This window comes from Mus caroli, unplaced genomic scaffold (genome assembly GCF_978045245.1).
Source record: "Mus caroli unplaced genomic scaffold, Mus_caroli_1 scaffold_10, whole genome shotgun sequence".
NCBI classification, from domain to species: Eukaryota; Metazoa; Chordata; class Mammalia; order Rodentia; family Muridae; genus Mus; species Mus caroli.
The window spans coordinates 5,840,001-5,845,000 of NW_028227265.1; the positions used below are offsets into that span (position 1 = coordinate 5,840,001).

At 64.4% G+C, this 5,000-nt stretch overlaps 1 non-coding gene and 2 pseudogenes across 1 annotated transcript; all 3 read left to right on the forward strand.

The window, feature by feature from the left end:
- The first annotated feature begins 952 nt into the window (after positions 1 to 952).
- Positions 953 to 1,071, forward strand: LOC147002294 (5S ribosomal RNA). Its single transcript, XR_015048813.1, has one exon. It is a non-coding gene; the product is annotated as a 5S ribosomal RNA (ribosomal RNA).
- A 1,555-nt stretch (positions 1,072 to 2,626) lies between these two features.
- LOC147002295 (5S ribosomal RNA) lies at positions 2,627 to 2,751 on the forward strand (annotated as a pseudogene).
- A 1,561-nt stretch (positions 2,752 to 4,312) lies between these two features.
- Positions 4,313 to 4,437, forward strand: LOC147002296 (5S ribosomal RNA; annotated as a pseudogene).
- Positions 4,438 to 5,000: the final 563 nt, after the last annotated feature.

Here is a 5,000-nt window from a genome sequence, read left to right on the forward strand (position 1 = left end):
GGCCAGACTGCGAGTGTGTGAGTGGTGTGAGTGTGTGTTTCCCGTGCGTGGGCGTGTCTGCGTGTGTCTGTGTGCTGCCTGCTCCGTCTAGCCAGCCGGTCCTCCTTTTTTGTCCGGGTGCACAAGCCGCAGTGCCCTGACACGTGTCTGCTTCCGTGGGCCCATGGGTGGGTAGGGGGCACGTTTGTGTGCCTGTCCGGGTGTGGTGTGTGCTTGCGCTCTGGAGGCAGTGCACGGGCAGTGCAGTGCGTGCCTCTTGGGCTAGCCTGTGCCGCTGGGTGTGGCTGTGCGTGTCCCAGTGTCCCAGGTGGGCTGGGATGCCATCCATCCATCCATCCATCCATCCATCCATCCATCCATCCATCCATCCAGGGATGAGGGGCACAAGCCCGGGCTGAGGGGCCCAGTCCTGGGCACAGACAGGGACGGTGGGTGGGTAGGTGGGTGACCAGTCGGCGAGGTGGGGCGGAACGTCCGAGGTCCAGGGTGGGTCAGGATTTGAGAAGCTGGGAGGGACCTCGGGTGGGTGGAAGGGGAAGTCCCGGGTGGGTGAGGGCGCTGTTGCACGAAGCCCGTGGATCCGTCCAGGAAGGGAGGGAGGGGAGAAGAAGCGAGGAGGGGAGATGTGTGTGCGGCCAAGGCTGGCACTCACTGGCTGGGCCCGTGGTGCCTCGAGGGCAGGCAGAGGGGGGCTGGTGGGGGCTCTGGGGGAGGTTGTGGGCAGCGTGGGCTGGGGCGTGTCGTGTGGGTGGGGCTCGGGCCGGGCGTGTCGTGTCGTGTCGTGTCGGTGTGTGGTGTGTGTCTGTGGGCTGTGCGCTGGGCTCTGGTCTCAGGGCTCGTGTGAGCTCGTCGTCGTCGTGGGGCGTCGGGCATCGGGCGTCGGGCGGGCGAGTGAGCGAAGGAGCGAGCGCGCGCAGCAGGCTCTTGGGGCTTGTCGGCGCCACCCGCCCTCGTCTACGGCCATACCACCCTGAACGCGCCCGATCTCGTCTGATCTCGGAAGCTAAGCAGGGTCGGGCCTGGTTAGTACTTGGATGGGAGACCGCCTGGGAATACCGGGTGCTGTAGGCTTTTTGGACTCCCCTCTGTCTCTCTCTCCCTTTTGGCCACGGACACGGCCGCCCGGCGACCCAGGCTCAGGCCAGGCCCATCCACACCCCACACCCCCCAAGGAGCCCACCCTCGTCCTCTCACAGGAGGCTCCCGGAACCCTAAGGCAGGGCACACCATGCTGGCCACCCCAGCACCACCCTGCTGAGCTAGCTAGCTAGCTAGCTAGCAAGGGCACACGGGACACGGGACACCGGATGGGAGAGCCTCTCTCCATTTGCACCGAGCCCAGGCTGGCCTGAACACTCCACCCTCATCCAACACCGCACTTGCCTCCCACCTTGTGTGAGTGGTAGTGTGTGTGTGTGTCTGTGTGTCTGTGTGCGAGAGAGTTGTATGTGTTTTGCCCCTCCTGACTTCTGCTAATTCACCTGGGTCCCAGTGTGTGGGTCTGTGTGTGTGTCTGTGTGTAAGCTGAGGACCGACCCTCCGTGCTTGCTTGCTCAATCAGCCAGTACACACGTGTGTGTGTGTGTGTGTGTGTGTGTGTGTGTGTGTGTTTGCCTGAGGGTAGGGGCAGGTGGGCCAGACTGCGAGTGTGTGAGTGGTGTGAGTGTGTGTTTCCCGTGCGTGGGCGTGTCTGCGTGTGTCTGTGTGCTGCCTGCTCCGTCTAGCCAGCCGGTCCTCCTTTTTTGTCCGGGTGCACAAGCCGCAGTGCCCTGACACGTGTCTGCTTCCGTGGGCCCATGGGTGGGTAGGGGGCACGTTTGTGTGCCTGTCCGGGTGTGGTGTGTGCTTGCGCTCTGGAGGCAGTGCACGGGCAGTGCAGTGCGTGCCTCTTGGGCTAGCCTGTGCCGCTGGGTGTGGCTGTGCGTGTCCCAGTGTCCCAGGTGGGCTGGGATGCCATCCATCCATCCATCCATCCATCCATCCATCCATCCATCCATCCACAGTGGGTTTACTTCCCTTGCGTGCCCGGGCTGAGGGGCCCAGTCCTGGGCACAGACTGGGACCGTGGGTGGGTAGGTGGGTGGACCAGTCGGCGAGGTGGGGCGGAACGTCCGAGGTCCAGGGTGGGTCAGGATTTGAGAAGCTGGGAGGGACCTCGGGTGGGTGGAAGGGGAAGTCCCGGGTGGGTGAGGGCGCTGTTGCACGAAGCCCGTGGAACCGTCCAGGAGGGGAGGGAGGGGAGAAGAAGCGAGGAGGGGAGATGTGTGTGCGGCCAAGGCTGGCACTCACTGGCTGGGCCCGTGGTGCCTCGAGGGCAGGCAGAGGGGGGCTGGTGGGGGCTCTGGGGGAGGTTGTGGGCAGCGTGAGGCAGGCAGCGGGAAGCGAGGAGGCACCGTGGGCTGGGGCGTGTCGTGTGGGTGGGGCTCGGGCCGGGCGTGTCGTGTCATGTCGTGTCGTGTCGGTGTGTGGTGTGTGTCTGTGGGCTGTGCGCTGGGCTCTGGTCTCAGGGCTCGTGTGAGCTCGTCGTCGTCGTGGGGCGTCGGGCATCGGGCGTCGGGCGGGCGAGTGAGCGAAGGAGCGAGCGCGCGCAGCAGGCTCTTGGGGCTTGTCGGCGCCACCCGCCCTCGTCTACGGCCATACCACCCTGAACGCAGAAGTCAGGAGTCTCGTCTGATCTCGGAAGCTAAGCAGGGTCGGGCCTGGTTAGTACTTGGATGGGAGACCGCCTGGGAATACCGGGTGCTGTAGGCTTTTTGGACTCCCCTCTGTCTCTCTCTCCCTTTTGGCCACGGACACGGCCGCCCGGCGACCCAGGCTCAGGCCAGGCCCATCCACACCCCACACCCCCCAAGGAGCCCACCCTCGTCCTCTCACAGGAGGCTCCCGGAGCCCTAAGGCAGGGCACACCATGCTGGCCACCCCAGCACCACCCTGCTGAGCTAGCTAGCTAGCTAGCTAGCAAGGGCACACGGGACACGGGACACCGGATGGGAGAGCCTCTCTCCATTTGCACCGAGCCCAGGCTGGCCTGAACACTCCACCCTCATCCAACACCGCACTTGCCTCCCACCTTGTGTGAGTGGTAGTGTGTGTGTGTGTCTGTGTGTCTGTGTGCGAGAGAGTTGTATGTGTTTTGCCCCTCCTGACTTCTGCTAATTCACCTGGGTCCCAGTGTGTGGGTCTGTGTGTGTGTCTGTGTGTAAGCTGAGGACCGACCCTCCGTGCTTGCTTGCTCAATCAGCCAGTACACACGTGTGTGTGTGTGTGTGTGTGTGTGTGTGTGTGTGTGTGTGTGTTTGCCTGAGGGTAGGGGCAGGTGGGCCAGACTGCGAGTGTGTGAGTGGTGTGAGTGTGTGTTTCCCGTGCGTGGGCGTGTCTGCGTGTGTCTGTGTGCTGCCTGCTCCGTCTAGCCAGCCGGTCCTCCTTTTTTGTCCGGGTGCACAAGCCGCAGTGCCCTGACACGTGTCTGCTTCCGTGGGCCCATGGGTGGGTAGGGGGCACGTTTGTGTGCCTGTCCGGGTGTGGTGTGTGCTTGCGCTCTGGAGGCAGTGCACGGGCAGTGCAGTGCGTGCCTCTTGGGCTAGCCTGTGCCGCTGGGTGTGGCTGTGCGTGTCCCAGTGTCCCAGGTGGGCTGGGATGCCATCCATCCATCCATCCATCCATCCATCCATCCATCCATCCATCCACAGTGGGTTTACTTCCCTTGCGTGCCCGGGCTGAGGGGCCCAGTCCTGGGCACAGACTGGGACCGTGGGTGGGTAGGTGGGTGGACCAGTCGGCGAGGTGGGGCGGAACGTCCGAGGTCCAGGGTGGGTCAGGATTTGAGAAGCTGGGAGGGACCTCGGGTGGGTGGAAGGGGAAGTCCCGGGTGGGTGAGGGCGCTGTTGCACGAAGCCCGTGGAACCGTCCAGGAGGGGAGGGAGGGGAGAAGAAGCGAGGAGGGGAGATGTGTGTGCGGCCAAGGCTGGCACTCACTGGCTGGGCCCGTGGTGCCTCGAGGGCAGGCAGAGGGGGGCTGGTGGGGGCTCTGGGGGAGGTTGTGGGCAGCGTGAGGCAGGCAGCGGGAAGCGAGGAGGCACCGTGGGCTGGGGCGTGTCGTGTGGGTGGGGCTCGGGCCGGGCGTGTCGTGTCATGTCGTGTCGTGTCGGTGTGTGGTGTGTGTCTGTGGGCTGTGCGCTGGGCTCTGGTCTCAGGGCTCGTGTGAGCTCGTCGTCGTCGTGGGGCGTCGGGCATCGGGCGTCGGGCGGGCGAGTGAGCGAAGGAGCGAGCGCGCGCAGCAGGCTCTTGGGGCTTGTCGGCGCCACCCGCCCTCGTCTACAGCCATACCACCCTGAACGCAGAAGTCAGGAGTCTCGTCTGATCTCGGAAGCTAAGCAGGGTCGGGCCTGGTTAGTACTTGGATGGGAGACCGCCTGGGAATACCGGGTGCTGTAGGCTTTTTGGACTCCCCTCTGTCTCTCTCTCCCTTTTGGCCACGGACACGGCCGCCCGGCGACCCAGGCTCAGGCCAGGCCCATCCACACCCCACACCCCCCAAGGAGCCCACCCTCGTCCTCTCACAGGAGGCTCCCGGAGCCCTAAGGCAGGGCACACCATGCTGGCCACCCCAGCACCACCCTGCTGAGCTAGCTAGCTAGCTAGCTAGCAAGGGCACACGGGACACGGGACACCGGATGGGAGAGCCTCTCTCCATTTGCACCGAGCCCAGGCTGGCCTGAACACTCCACCCTCATCCAACACCGCACTTGCCTCCCACCTTGTGTGAGTGGTAGTGTGTGTGTGTGTCTGTGTGTCTGTGTGCGAGAGAGTTGTATGTGTTTTGCCCCTCCTGACTTCTGCTAATTCACCTGGGTCCCAGTGTGTGGGTCTGTGTGTGTGTCTGTGTGTAAGCTGAGGACCGACCCTCCGTGCTTGCTTGCTCAATCAGCCAGTACACACGTGTGTGTGTGTGTGTGTGTGTGTGTGTGTGTGTGTTTGCCTGAGGGTAGGGGCAGGTGGGC